The following is a 14,852-nucleotide window of genomic DNA, read 5'->3' on the forward strand; positions in this document are numbered from 1 at the left end:
TCGCGGACAGCCCTGGTATTCTTTCCTTGCAGTTCTTCACTGACAATTTGACCTGTTTACATCACAGACAGCAGTTTATTTCTCGGCCAGTCCCTGCAAATCATGATGTACTTGTGAATAATAGAAGTCCTGGTTGATAGCAAAGGCATTTGTAAACAAAACAGACAGGATCAACGATCAAGAAATGAAGCAATGCTTTTTTGCTGCAGTTCACTTACAGTTACCGTTCTAAGAATGAAATAGGTACAAAGATGCTGCCGTACTTCATGTATGGTTTGAACTGTGAATGTTATGCAGAGTGCCCAGACTGTAGTTTCTTCTTCCACTTTGTTGTATGTTTTGTCATTCAGAGCCCACGTTGCAGATGCTTATCCACGTGACACTTTCATTTTTTCCTAAAGGAGGCCGTGTGTAGGCATTGGTGGTTCAGTGGCAGAATTCTCGCTTGCCAAGTGGGGGACCCGGGTCCCATTCCCGGCCAATGCAAGACTTATACCTTTCATCAGCTCATGCTGGAAAACCTCTGAATTACACCTGAAAAGTAACAGACGGGACCTCCTTGGAGTTCAGGTGGACAGCACTTGAGTAAGACCACCAACTTGTGAAAGTCTTCAACATTGGTCAATAGCTGCCAGTAATTGTTTGGTGAGCCCAACACCGAAGCACCAGACTTGAACAACCGGCTTTTATTGCAGGTTTAAATTATCTCACAGCAGGCACAATAATAATAATAATATAATAATAATAACTCGGGTTACCTTTGCAGCCATAGCCCAAAACAAGCTGAAACTCAAATCTGATCCCCAACATCACTTTCTGTCCGCCATCCATTCTGCTCCCCTACAAGGTAAACTGTCTTAAATGGCTTATTTTCTTTGATTAGATCTACTACATTGGGTAATATGAATATGACTATGAAGGTGACTATGTGGGTGTTATTTCATGTCTAGATGTCTCCAATAATGAAAACAAAAACTTTTTAGAAGATCGGAAACAGATTTTTCTGTGCCATAACTACTAACATATTTCTTTTATTGATATTGAATGCGACTTTGCAGTTGAGTGTGGACCCAATTAATTGCAATAAACGAGGGATTACTGGATATGGTTTTCATACCACATTGTTTTGAGAGTGTTTTCGTTTTTCGTGAGAGAAGCAAGACCCCTGGATGCAATATGTCTGGTTTGTTCACTTTTCATCAGCGGTCATGTTGAAAAGTACCGCGGGATTGCACCCCAAGAGTAGCTTCCTTGGCCACTTTAGTTTTCAGGTAGACACCACTTCAAGATGCAATAAGCTGTCAGAAGTGGGATTCGAACCCACGCCTCGTTAGAGACTGCAACCTGAATGCAGCGCCTTCGACCGCTCGGCCATCCTGACCCGTCAGCTGACATTATTTTTAAAGGGTATTCCAACACGCTGCTTTTTGTTTCCAGTCACTCATGATGTAATTGTGTAATTTTCCAATCTGACTCAAAGGGAAACCCATTTGGTTATTATGTTATGTTAGTCACGATGAACAGCCTAGTTGGTTGACCGATAGCACCAGAGACTCTGATGTCACACTGTTTTCCTGTGTCCAAAAGAAGAAGCTGGAGCAGAAGAAGATGGATGGATGGACAACTGGACTTGTTCAGGTTGTCTGAGAAAACCTTCCGCCTCTCGTCCAAACAGGCTCCATCACTTCATGCTGAATGACTAGGTGGGACAAACACTCGTGTGACTACCTAAACTACCACTAGTCTGACGATTTGGTGCAGGATCCAAAGTATTTACAGTATCCAAAGGTAGAGGCATGTCCAGACAAGAATGGTTTCGCTCTTTTGTGGGTTCAAATGAGCGTGGTTAAGACACAATGGAGTGGGGGCACGGCCAGTCAACGACAGTCGTTTGGGTCTCGTCGTTTGGCTCTTTGAGGTGCAGGTAGACAGCTGAATCTTGACCGGACCAATTAGCCCGTCTGTCTTGTGACGTGCGCCAACAACTTGTAAAACAACAACTGCGCTTGGCAGCTGATTGTCACTGAGAGTTTCTACCAAATTAGCATACCTTGATTGACAACGAGGCAACTTGGATTGATAAACATGGTGTTCTTGTGAAATATAGGGGTCCCAGTTGAAAGCATATGCATTTGTAACAGCACCAGACAAAAATATATGCATCAATAAAAGACCAATGCTGTGTTGTTGCTGCAATTCACCTGTGGTTTGAATGGTGAACTCTATCCATACAGTTGTCCGAATTTTAGTTGTGCTTCCTTTTTAGCATTATGTTTTATCCTTCTTGGCCGGCGCTGTGGCTTAGTTGGTCAAAGTGCCTGTCTTGTAAACAGGAGATCCTGGGTTCAAACCCCAGCAGTGCCTGACTGGTTTGTTCGTGACTCTTTCAGAGCCCCTTTTCAAGCCGCCTGTTTGTGAATCCAAAACCTTGTCTTAGACTTTGATATGGTTTACAATCCTAGCGAAAAAGCAAATATCTAAACAGACCGCTTCAAGCGGCTTCCAAATCAGGTTCAGGAGAAATTAGCCAGAAAAGTAAAGCTTTGTCCACTCAGTCACACAATCCTAATCATTCCTACTGCTTTTCCTCATTTGACTTTCAAAAACGAGTCATGGTGCCTTGGATTTATAGATAGCTGAAGTTATTGCCATGGATCCCGTTACGCCAGAAGGTGCTTCAATCCAAAGAATATGACATGCAAGCAGTGTCAAAAAGAGCTTTTTATGCATTTGCCGGACATAATTATTTAAGTCTGAACCTGTGTCTCTGTAGCGCAATCGGTCAGCGAGCTCTTCAGTTAAGTTGGTCGGTGGAGCCATCCCGGGACACTCTGCGCGCCAATTTGGAATGTAGTTTTGGACTCTCGCGGACAGCCCTGGTATTCTTTCCTTGCAGTTCTTCACTGACAATTTGACCTGTTTACATCACAGACAGCAGTTTATTTCTCGGCCAGTCCCTGCAAATCATGATGTACTTGTGAATAATAGAAGTCCTGGTTGATAGCAAAGGCATTTGTAAACAAAACAGACAGGATCAACGATCAAGAAATGAAGCAATGCTTTTTTGCTGCAGTTCACTTACAGTTACCGTTCTAAGAATGAAATAGGTACAAAGATGCTGCCGTACTTCATGTATGGTTTGAACTGTGAATGTTATGCAGAGTGCCCAGACTGTAGTTTCTTCTTCCACTTTGTTGTATGTTTTGTCATTCAGAGCCCACGTTGCAGATGCTTATCCACGTGACACTTTCATTTTTTCCTAAAGGAGGCCGTGTGTAGGCATTGGTGGTTCAGTGGCAGAATTCTCGCTTGCCAAGTGGGGGACCCGGGTCCGATTCCCGGCCAATGCAAGACTTATACCTTTCATCAGCTCATGCTGGAAAACCTCTGAATTACACCTGAAAAGTAACAGACGGGACCTCCTTGGAGTTCAGGTGGACAGCACTTGAGTAAGACCACCAACTTGTGAAAGTCTTCAACATTGGTCAATAGCTGCCAGTAATTGTTTGGTGAGCCCAACACCGAAGCACCAGACTTGAACAACCGGCTTTTATTGCAGGTTTAAATTATCTCACAGCAGGCACAATAATAATAATAATATAATAATAATAACTCGGGTTACCTTTGCAGCCATAGCCCAAAACAAGCTGAAACTCAAATCTGATCCCCAACATCACTTTCTGTCCGCCATCCATTCTGCTCCCCTACAAGGTAAACTGTCTTAAATGGCTTATTTTCTTTGATTAGATCTACTACATTGGGTAATATGAATATGACTATGAAGGTGACTATGTGGGTGTTATTTCATGTCTAGATGTCTCCAATAATGAAAACAAAAACTTTTTAGAAGATCGGAAACAGATTTTTCTGTGCCATAACTACTAACATATTTCTTTTATTGATATTGAATGCGACTTTGCAGTTGAGTGTGGACCCAATTAATTGCAATAAACGAGGGATTACTGGATATGGTTTTCATACCACATTGTTTTGAGAGTGTTTTCGTTTTTCGTGAGAGAAGCAAGACCCCTGGATGCAATATGTCTGGTTTGTTCACTTTTCATCAGCGGTCATGTTGAAAAGTACCGCGGGATTGCACCCCAAGAGTAGCTTCCTTGGCCACTTTAGTTTTCAGGTAGACACCACTTCAAGATGCAATAAGCTGTCAGAAGTGGGATTCGAACCCACGCCTCGTTAGAGACTGCAACCTGAATGCAGCGCCTTCGACCGCTCGGCCATCCTGACCCGTCAGCTGACATTATTTTTAAAGGGTATTCCAACACGCTGCTTTTTGTTTCCAGTCACTCATGATGTAATTGTGTAATTTTCCAATCTGACTCAAAGGGAAACCCATTTGGTTATTATGTTATGTTAGTCACGATGAACAGCCTAGTTGGTTGACCGATAGCACCAGAGACTCTGATGTCACACTGTTTTCCTGTGTCCAAAAGAAGAAGCTGGAGCAGAAGAAGATGGATGGATGGACAACTGGACTTGTTCAGGTTGTCTGAGAAAACCTTCCGCCTCTCGTCCAAACAGGCTCCATCACTTCATGCTGAATGACTAGGTGGGACAAACACTCGTGTGACTACCTAAACTACCACTAGTCTGACGATTTGGTGCAGGATCCAAAGTATTTACAGTATCCAAAGGTAGAGGCATGTCCAGACAAGAATGGTTTCGCTCTTTTGTGGGTTCAAATGAGCGTGGTTAAGACACAATGGAGTGGGGGCACGGCCAGTCAACGACAGTCGTTTGGGTCTCGTCGTTTGGCTCTTTGAGGTGCAGGTAGACAGCTGAATCTTGACCGGACCAATTAGCCCGTCTGTCTTGTGACGTGCGCCAACAACTTGTAAAACAACAACTGCGCTTGGCAGCTGATTGTCACTGAGAGTTTCTACCAAATTAGCATACCTTGATTGACAACGAGGCAACTTGGATTGATAAACATGGTGTTCTTGTGAAATATAGGGGTCCCAGTTGAAAGCATATGCATTTGTAACAGCACCAGACAAAAATATATGCATCAATAAAAGACCAATGCTGTGTTGTTGCTGCAATTCACCTGTGGTTTGAATGGTGAACTCTATCCATACAGTTGTCCGAATTTTAGTTGTGCTTCCTTTTTAGCATTATGTTTTATCCTTCTTGGCCGGCGCTGTGGCTTAGTTGGTCAAAGTGCCTGTCTTGTAAACAGGAGATCCTGGGTTCAAACCCCAGCAGTGCCTGACTGGTTTGTTCGTGACTCTTTCAGAGCCCCTTTTCAAGCCGCCTGTTTGTGAATCCAAAACCTTGTCTTAGACTTTGATATGGTTTACAATCCTAGCGAAAAAGCAAATATCTAAACAGACCGCTTCAAGCGGCTTCCAAATCAGGTTCAGGAGAAATTAGCCAGAAAAGTAAAGCTTTGTCCACTCAGTCACACAATCCTAATCATTCCTACTGCTTTTCCTCATTTGACTTTCAAAAACGAGTCATGGTGCCTTGGATTTATAGATAGCTGAAGTTATTGCCATGGATCCCGTTACGCCAGAAGGTGCTTCAATCCAAAGAATATGACATGCAAGCAGTGTCAAAAAGAGCTTTTTATGCATTTGCCGGACATAATTATTTAAGTCTGAACCTGTGTCTCTGTAGCGCAATCGGTCAGCGAGCTCTTCAGTTAAGTTGGTCGGTGGAGCCATCCCGGGACACTCTGCGCGCCAATTTGGAATGTAGTTTTGGACTCTCGCGGACAGCCCTGGTATTCTTTCCTTGCAGTTCTTCACTGACAATTTGACCTGTTTACATCACAGACAGCAGTTTATTTCTCGGCCAGTCCCTGCAAATCATGATGTACTTGTGAATAATAGAAGTCCTGGTTGATAGCAAAGGCATTTGTAAACAAAACAGACAGGATCAACGATCAAGAAATGAAGCAATGCTTTTTTGCTGCAGTTCACTTACAGTTACCGTTCTAAGAATGAAATAGGTACAAAGATGCTGCCGTACTTCATGTATGGTTTGAACTGTGAATGTTATGCAGAGTGCCCAGACTGTAGTTTCTTCTTCCACTTTGTTGTATGTTTTGTCATTCAGAGCCCACGTTGCAGATGCTTATCCACGTGACACTTTCATTTTTTCCTAAAGGAGGCCGTGTGTAGGCATTGGTGGTTCAGTGGCAGAATTCTCGCTTGCCAAGTGGGGGACCCGGGTCCGATTCCCGGCCAATGCAAGACTTATACCTTTCATCAGCTCATGCTGGAAAACCTCTGAATTACACCTGAAAAGTAACAGACGGGACCTCCTTGGAGTTCAGGTGGACAGCACTTGAGTAAGACCACCAACTTGTGAAAGTCTTCAACATTGGTCAATAGCTGCCAGTAATTGTTTGGTGAGCCCAACACCGAAGCACCAGACTTGAACAACCGGCTTTTATTGCAGGTTTAAATTATCTCACAGCAGGCACAATAATAATAATAATATAATAATAATAACTCGGGTTACCTTTGCAGCCATAGCCCAAAACAAGCTGAAACTCAAATCTGATCCCCAACATCACTTTCTGTCCGCCATCCATTCTGCTCCCCTACAAGGTAAACTGTCTTAAATGGCTTATTTTCTTTGATTAGATCTACTACATTGGGTAATATGAATATGACTATGAAGGTGACTATGTGGGTGTTATTTCATGTCTAGATGTCTCCAATAATGAAAACAAAAACTTTTTAGAAGATCGGAAACAGATTTTTCTGTGCCATAACTACTAACATATTTCTTTTATTGATATTGAATGCGACTTTGCAGTTGAGTGTGGACCCAATTAATTGCAATAAACGAGGGATTACTGGATATGGTTTTCATACCACATTGTTTTGAGAGTGTTTTCGTTTTTCGTGAGAGAAGCAAGACCCCTGGATGCAATATGTCTGGTTTGTTCACTTTTCATCAGCGGTCATGTTGAAAAGTACCGCGGGATTGCACCCCAAGAGTAGCTTCCTTGGCCACTTTAGTTTTCAGGTAGACACCACTTCAAGATGCAATAAGCTGTCAGAAGTGGGATTCGAACCCACGCCTCGTTAGAGACTGCAACCTGAATGCAGCGCCTTCGACCGCTCGGCCATCCTGACCCGTCAGCTGACATTATTTTTAAAGGGTATTCCAACACGCTGCTTTTTGTTTCCAGTCACTCATGATGTAATTGTGTAATTTTCCAATCTGACTCAAAGGGAAACCCATTTGGTTATTATGTTATGTTAGTCACGATGAACAGCCTAGTTGGTTGACCGATAGCACCAGAGACTCTGATGTCACACTGTTTTCCTGTGTCCAAAAGAAGAAGCTGGAGCAGAAGAAGATGGATGGATGGACAACTGGACTTGTTCAGGTTGTCTGAGAAAACCTTCCGCCTCTCGTCCAAACAGGCTCCATCACTTCATGCTGAATGACTAGGTGGGACAAACACTCGTGTGACTACCTAAACTACCACTAGTCTGACGATTTGGTGCAGGATCCAAAGTATTTACAGTATCCAAAGGTAGAGGCATGTCCAGACAAGAATGGTTTCGCTCTTTTGTGGGTTCAAATGAGCGTGGTTAAGACACAATGGAGTGGGGGCACGGCCAGTCAACGACAGTCGTTTGGGTCTCGTCGTTTGGCTCTTTGAGGTGCAGGTAGACAGCTGAATCTTGACCGGACCAATTAGCCCGTCTGTCTTGTGACGTGCGCCAACAACTTGTAAAACAACAACTGCGCTTGGCAGCTGATTGTCACTGAGAGTTTCTACCAAATTAGCATACCTTGATTGACAACGAGGCAACTTGGATTGATAAACATGGTGTTCTTGTGAAATATAGGGGTCCCAGTTGAAAGCATATGCATTTGTAACAGCACCAGACAAAAATATATGCATCAATAAAAGACCAATGCTGTGTTGTTGCTGCAATTCACCTGTGGTTTGAATGGTGAACTCTATCCATACAGTTGTCCGAATTTTAGTTGTGCTTCCTTTTTAGCATTATGTTTTATCCTTCTTGGCCGGCGCTGTGGCTTAGTTGGTCAAAGTGCCTGTCTTGTAAACAGGAGATCCTGGGTTCAAACCCCAGCAGTGCCTGACTGGTTTGTTCGTGACTCTTTCAGAGCCCCTTTTCAAGCCGCCTGTTTGTGAATCCAAAACCTTGTCTTAGACTTTGATATGGTTTACAATCCTAGCGAAAAAGCAAATATCTAAACAGACCGCTTCAAGCGGCTTCCAAATCAGGTTCAGGAGAAATTAGCCAGAAAAGTAAAGCTTTGTCCACTCAGTCACACAATCCTAATCATTCCTACTGCTTTTCCTCATTTGACTTTCAAAAACGAGTCATGGTGCCTTGGATTTATAGATAGCTGAAGTTATTGCCATGGATCCCGTTACGCCAGAAGGTGCTTCAATCCAAAGAATATGACATGCAAGCAGTGTCAAAAAGAGCTTTTTATGCATTTGCCGGACATAATTATTTAAGTCTGAACCTGTGTCTCTGTAGCGCAATCGGTCAGCGAGCTCTTCAGTTAAGTTGGTCGGTGGAGCCATCCCGGGACACTCTGCGCGCCAATTTGGAATGTAGTTTTGGACTCTCGCGGACAGCCCTGGTATTCTTTCCTTGCAGTTCTTCACTGACAATTTGACCTGTTTACATCACAGACAGCAGTTTATTTCTCGGCCAGTCCCTGCAAATCATGATGTACTTGTGAATAATAGAAGTCCTGGTTGATAGCAAAGGCATTTGTAAACAAAACAGACAGGATCAACGATCAAGAAATGAAGCAATGCTTTTTTGCTGCAGTTCACTTACAGTTACCGTTCTAAGAATGAAATAGGTACAAAGATGCTGCCGTACTTCATGTATGGTTTGAACTGTGAATGTTATGCAGAGTGCCCAGACTGTAGTTTCTTCTTCCACTTTGTTGTATGTTTTGTCATTCAGAGCCCACGTTGCAGATGCTTATCCACGTGACACTTTCATTTTTTCCTAAAGGAGGCCGTGTGTAGGCATTGGTGGTTCAGTGGCAGAATTCTCGCTTGCCAAGTGGGGGACCCGGGTCCGATTCCCGGCCAATGCAAGACTTATACCTTTCATCAGCTCATGCTGGAAAACCTCTGAATTACACCTGAAAAGTAACAGACGGGACCTCCTTGGAGTTCAGGTGGACAGCACTTGAGTAAGACCACCAACTTGTGAAAGTCTTCAACATTGGTCAATAGCTGCCAGTAATTGTTTGGTGAGCCCAACACCGAAGCACCAGACTTGAACAACCGGCTTTTATTGCAGGTTTAAATTATCTCACAGCAGGCACAATAATAATAATAATATAATAATAATAACTCGGGTTACCTTTGCAGCCATAGCCCAAAACAAGCTGAAACTCAAATCTGATCCCCAACATCACTTTCTGTCCGCCATCCATTCTGCTCCCCTACAAGGTAAACTGTCTTAAATGGCTTATTTTCTTTGATTAGATCTACTACATTGGGTAATATGAATATGACTATGAAGGTGACTATGTGGGTGTTATTTCATGTCTAGATGTCTCCAATAATGAAAACAAAAACTTTTTAGAAGATCGGAAACAGATTTTTCTGTGCCATAACTACTAACATATTTCTTTTATTGATATTGAATGCGACTTTGCAGTTGAGTGTGGACCCAATTAATTGCAATAAACGAGGGATTACTGGATATGGTTTTCATACCACGTTGTTTTGAGACTGTTTTCGTTTTTCGTGAGAGAAGCAAGACCCCTGGATGCAATATGTCTGGTTTGTTCACTTTTCATCAGCGGTCATGTTGAAAAGTACCGCGGGATTGCACCCCAAGAGTAGCTTCCTTGGCCACTTTAGTTTTCAGGTAGACACCACTTCAAGATGCAATAAGCTGTCAGAAGTGGGATTCGAACCCACGCCTCGTTAGAGACTGCAACCTGAATGCAGCGCCTTCGACCGCTCGGCCATCCTGACCCGTCAGCTGACATTATTTTTAAAGGGTATTCCAACACGCTGCTTTTTGTTTCCAGTCACTCATGATGTAATTGTGTAATTTTCCAATCTGACTCAAAGGGAAACCCATTTGGTTATTATGTTATGTTAGTCACGATGAACAGCCTAGTTGGTTGACCGATAGCACCAGAGACTCTGATGTCACACTGTTTTCCTGTGTCCAAAAGAAGAAGCTGGAGCAGAAGAAGATGGATGGATGGACAACTGGACTTGTTCAGGTTGTCTGAGAAAGCCTTCCGCCTCTCGTCCAAACAGGCTCCATCACTTCATGCTGAATAACTAGGTGGGACAAACACTCGTGTGACTACCTAAACTACCACTAGTCTGACGATTTGGTGCAGGATCCAAAGTATTTACAGTATCCAAAGGTAGAGGCATGTCCAGACAAGAATGGTTTCGCTCTTTTGTGGGTTCAAATGAGCGTGGTTAAGACACAATGGAGTGGGGGCACGGCCAGTCAACGACAGTCGTTTGGGTCTCGTCGTTTGGCTCTTTGAGGTGCAGGTAGACAGCTGAATCTTGACCGGACCAATTAGCCCGTCTGTCTTGTGACGTGCGCCAACAACTTGTAAAACAACAACTGCGCTTGGCAGCTGATTGTCACTGAGAGTTTCTACCAAATTAGCATACCTTGATTGACAACGAGGCAACTTGGATTGATAAACATGGTGTTCTTGTGAAATATAGGGGTCCCAGTTGAAAGCATATGCATTTGTAACAGCACCAGACAAAAATATATGCATCAATAAAAGACCAATGCTGTGTTGTTGCTGCAATTCACCTGTGGTTTGAATGGTGAACTCTATCCATACAGTTGTCCGAATTTTAGTTGTGCTTCCTTTTTAGCATTATGTTTTATCCTTCTTGGCCGGCGCTGTGGCTTAGTTGGTCAAAGTGCCTGTCTTGTAAACAGGAGATCCTGGGTTCAAACCCCAGCAGTGCCTGACTGGTTTGTTCGTGACTCTTTCAGAGCCCCTTTTCAAGCCGCCTGTTTGTGAATCCAAAACCTTGTCTTAGACTTTGATATGGTTTACAATCCTAGCGAAAAAGCAAATATCTAAACAGACCGCTTCAAGCGGCTTCCAAATCAGGTTCAGGAGAAATTAGCCAGAAAAGTAAAGCTTTGTCCACTCAGTCACACAATCCTAATCATTCCTACTGCTTTTCCTCATTTGACTTTCAAAAACGAGTCATGGTGCCTTGGATTTATAGATAGCTGAAGTTATTGCCATGGATCCCGTTACGCCAGAAGGTGCTTCAATCCAAAGAATATGACATGCAAGCAGTGTCAAAAAGAGCTTTTTATGCATTTGCCGGACATAAGTATTTAAGTCTGAACCTGTGTCTCTGTAGCGCAATCGGTCAGCGAGCTCTTCAGTTAAGTTGGTCGGTGGAGCCATCCCGGGACACTCTGCGCGCCAATTTGGAATGTAGTTTTGGACTCTCGCGGACAGCCCTGGTATTCTTTCCTTGCAGTTCTTCACTGACAATTTGACCTGTTTACATCACAGACAGCAGTTTATTTCTCGGCCAGTCCCTGCAAATCATGATGTACTTGTGAATAATAGAAGTCCTGGTTGATAGCAAAGGCATTTGTAAACAAAACAGACAGGATCAACGATCAAGAAATGAAGCAATGCTTTTTTGCTGCAGTTCACTTACAGTTACCGTTCTAAGAATGAAATAGGTACAAAGATGCTGCCGTACTTCATGTATGGTTTGAACTGTGAATGTTATGCAGAGTGCCCAGACTGTAGTTTCTTCTTCCACTTTGTTGTATGTTTTGTCATTCAGAGCCCACGTTGCAGATGCTTATCCACGTGACACTTTCATTTTTTCCTAAAGGAGGCCGTGTGTAGGCATTGGTGGTTCAGTGGCAGAATTCTCGCTTGCCAAGTGGGGGACCCGGGTCCGATTCCCGGCCAATGCAAGACTTATACCTTTCATCAGCTCATGCTGGAAAACCTCTGAATTACACCTGAAAAGTAACAGACGGGACCTCCTTGGAGTTCAGGTGGACAGCACTTGAGTAAGACCACCAACTTGTGAAAGTCTTCAACATTGGTCAATAGCTGCCAGTAATTGTTTGGTGAGCCCAACACCGAAGCACCAGACTTGAACAACCGGCTTTTATTGCAGGTTTAAATTATCTCACAGCAGGCACAATAATAATAATAATATAATAATAATAACTCGGGTTACCTTTGCAGCCATAGCCCAAAACAAGCTGAAACTCAAATCTGATCCCCAACATCACTTTCTGTCCGCCATCCATTCTGCTCCCCTACAAGGTAAACTGTCTTAAATGGCTTATTTTCTTTGATTAGATCTACTACATTGGGTAATATGAATATGACTATGAAGGTGACTATGTGGGTGTTATTTCATGTCTAGATGTCTCCAATAATGAAAACAAAAACTTTTTAGAAGATCGGAAACAGATTTTTCTGTGCCATAACTACTAACATATTTCTTTTATTGATATTGAATGCGACTTTGCAGTTGAGTGTGGACCCAATTAATTGCAATAAACGAGGGATTACTGGATATGGTTTTCATACCACGTTGTTTTGAGACTGTTTTCGTTTTTCGTGAGAGAAGCAAGACCCCTGGATGCAATATGTCTGGTTTGTTCACTTTTCATCAGCGGTCATGTTGAAAAGTACCGCGGGATTGCACCCCAAGAGTAGCTTCCTTGGCCACTTTAGTTTTCAGGTAGACACCACTTCAAGATGCAATAAGCTGTCAGAAGTGGGATTCGAACCCACGCCTCGTTAGAGACTGCAACCTGAATGCAGCGCCTTCGACCGCTCGGCCATCCTGACCCGTCAGCTGACATTATTTTTAAAGGGTATTCCAACACGCTGCTTTTTGTTTCCAGTCACTCATGATGTAATTGTGTAATTTTCCAATCTGACTCAAAGGGAAACCCATTTGGTTATTATGTTATGTTAGTCACGATGAACAGCCTAGTTGGTTGACCGATAGCACCAGAGACTCTGATGTCACACTGTTTTCCTGTGTCCAAAAGAAGAAGCTGGAGCAGAAGAAGATGGATGGATGGACAACTGGACTTGTTCAGGTTGTCTGAGAAAGCCTTCCGCCTCTCGTCCAAACAGGCTCCATCACTTCATGCTGAATGACTAGGTGGGACAAACACTCGTGTGACTACCTAAACTACCACTAGTCTGACGATTTGGTGCAGGATCCAAAGTATTTACAGTATCCAAAGGTAGAGGCATGTCCAGACAAGAATGGTTTCGCTCTTTTGTGGGTTCAAATGAGCGTGGTTAAGACACAATGGAGTGGGGGCACGGCCAGTCAACGACAGTCGTTTGGGTCTCGTCGTTTGGCTCTTTGAGGTGCAGGTAGACAGCTGAATCTTGACCGGACCAATTAGCCCGTCTGTCTTGTGACGTGCGCCAACAACTTGTAAAACAACAACTGCGCTTGGCAGCTGATTGTCACTGAGAGTTTCTACCAAATTAGCATACCTTGATTGACAACGAGGCAACTTGGATTGATAAACATGGTGTTCTTGTGAAATATAGGGGTCCCAGTTGAAAGCATATGCATTTGTAACAGCACCAGACAAAAATATATGCATCAATAAAAGACCAATGCTGTGTTGTTGCTGCAATTCACCTGTGGTTTGAATGGTGAACTCTATCCATACAGTTGTCCGAATTTTAGTTGTGCTTCCTTTTTAGCATTATGTTTTATCCTTCTTGGCCGGCGCTGTGGCTTAGTTGGTCAAAGTGCCTGTCTTGTAAACAGGAGATCCTGGGTTCAAACCCCAGCAGTGCCTGACTGGTTTGTTCGTGACTCTTTCAGAGCCCCTTTTCAAGCCGCCTGTTTGTGAATCCAAAACCTTGTCTTAGACTTTGATATGGTTTACAATCCTAGCGAAAAAGCAAATATCTAAACAGACCGCTTCAAGCGGCTTCCAAATCAGGTTCAGGAGAAATTAGCCAGAAAAGTAAAGCTTTGTCCACTCAGTCACACAATCCTAATCATTCCTACTGCTTTTCCTCATTTGACTTTCAAAAACGAGTCATGGTGCCTTGGATTTATAGATAGCTGAAGTTATTGCCATGGATCCCGTTACGCCAGAAGGTGCTTCAATCCAAAGAATATGACATGCAAGCAGTGTCAAAAAGAGCTTTTTATGCATTTGCCGGACATAAGTATTTAAGTCTGAACCTGTGTCTCTGTAGCGCAATCGGTCAGCGAGCTCTTCAGTTAAGTTGGTCGGTGGAGCCATCCCGGGACACTCTGCGCGCCAATTTGGAATGTAGTTTTGGACTCTCGCGGACAGCCCTGGTATTCTTTCCTTGCAGTTCTTCACTGACAATTTGACCTGTTTACATCACAGACAGCAGTTTATTTCTCGGCCAGTCCCTGCAAATCATGATGTACTTGTGAATAATAGAAGTCCTGGTTGATAGCAAAGGCATTTGTAAACAAAACAGACAGGATCAACGATCAAGAAATGAAGCAATGCTTTTTTGCTGCAGTTCACTTACAGTTACCGTTCTAAGAATGAAATAGGTACAAAGATGCTGCCGTACTTCATGTATGGTTTGAACTGTGAATGTTATGCAGAGTGCCCAGACTGTAGTTTCTTCTTCCACTTTGTTGTATGTTTTGTCATTCAGAGCCCACGTTGCAGATGCTTATCCACGTGACACTTTCATTTTTTCCTAAAGGAGGCCGTGTGTAGGCATTGGTGGTTCAGTGGCAGAATTCTCGCTTGCCAAGTGGGGGACCCGGGTCCGATTCCCGGCCAATGCAAGACTTATACCTTTCATCAGCTCATGCTGGAAAACCTCTGAATTAC

General features: G+C 43.3%; 15 non-coding genes and 1 pseudogene across 15 annotated transcripts; 11 read left to right on the plus strand and 5 right to left on the minus strand.

The window, feature by feature from the left end:
* Positions 1–14,852, plus strand: part of LOC129190320 (uncharacterized) — a 156,076-nt pseudogene that overhangs the window by 29,154 nt on the left and 112,070 nt on the right.
* Positions 1,300–1,381, minus strand: trnal-cag (transfer RNA leucine (anticodon CAG)). Its single transcript has one exon. It is a non-coding gene; the product is annotated as a tRNA-Leu (tRNA).
* Positions 2,291–2,364, plus strand: trnat-ugu (transfer RNA threonine (anticodon UGU)). Its single transcript has one exon. It is a non-coding gene; the product is annotated as a tRNA-Thr (tRNA).
* trnag-gcc (transfer RNA glycine (anticodon GCC)) lies at positions 3,280–3,350 on the plus strand. The gene has a single exon. It is a non-coding gene; the product is annotated as a tRNA-Gly (tRNA).
* Positions 4,164–4,245, minus strand: trnal-cag (transfer RNA leucine (anticodon CAG)). Its single transcript has one exon. It is a non-coding gene; the product is annotated as a tRNA-Leu (tRNA).
* trnat-ugu (transfer RNA threonine (anticodon UGU)) lies at positions 5,155–5,228 on the plus strand. The gene has a single exon. It is a non-coding gene; the product is annotated as a tRNA-Thr (tRNA).
* Positions 6,144–6,214, plus strand: trnag-gcc (transfer RNA glycine (anticodon GCC)). Its single transcript has one exon. It is a non-coding gene; the product is annotated as a tRNA-Gly (tRNA).
* trnal-cag (transfer RNA leucine (anticodon CAG)) lies at positions 7,028–7,109 on the minus strand. The gene has a single exon. It is a non-coding gene; the product is annotated as a tRNA-Leu (tRNA).
* On the plus strand, positions 8,019–8,092 carry trnat-ugu (transfer RNA threonine (anticodon UGU)). Its single transcript has one exon. It is a non-coding gene; the product is annotated as a tRNA-Thr (tRNA).
* Positions 9,008–9,078, plus strand: trnag-gcc (transfer RNA glycine (anticodon GCC)). The gene has a single exon. It is a non-coding gene; the product is annotated as a tRNA-Gly (tRNA).
* trnal-cag (transfer RNA leucine (anticodon CAG)) lies at positions 9,892–9,973 on the minus strand. Its single transcript has one exon. It is a non-coding gene; the product is annotated as a tRNA-Leu (tRNA).
* trnat-ugu (transfer RNA threonine (anticodon UGU)) lies at positions 10,883–10,956 on the plus strand. The gene has a single exon. It is a non-coding gene; the product is annotated as a tRNA-Thr (tRNA).
* On the plus strand, positions 11,872–11,942 carry trnag-gcc (transfer RNA glycine (anticodon GCC)). The gene has a single exon. It is a non-coding gene; the product is annotated as a tRNA-Gly (tRNA).
* trnal-cag (transfer RNA leucine (anticodon CAG)) lies at positions 12,756–12,837 on the minus strand. Its single transcript has one exon. It is a non-coding gene; the product is annotated as a tRNA-Leu (tRNA).
* On the plus strand, positions 13,747–13,820 carry trnat-ugu (transfer RNA threonine (anticodon UGU)). The gene has a single exon. It is a non-coding gene; the product is annotated as a tRNA-Thr (tRNA).
* Positions 14,736–14,806, plus strand: trnag-gcc (transfer RNA glycine (anticodon GCC)). The gene has a single exon. It is a non-coding gene; the product is annotated as a tRNA-Gly (tRNA).

This window comes from Dunckerocampus dactyliophorus, chromosome 11 (genome assembly GCF_027744805.1).
Source record: "Dunckerocampus dactyliophorus isolate RoL2022-P2 chromosome 11, RoL_Ddac_1.1, whole genome shotgun sequence".
In the NCBI taxonomy this organism is placed as follows: Eukaryota; Metazoa; Chordata; class Actinopteri; order Syngnathiformes; family Syngnathidae; genus Dunckerocampus; species Dunckerocampus dactyliophorus.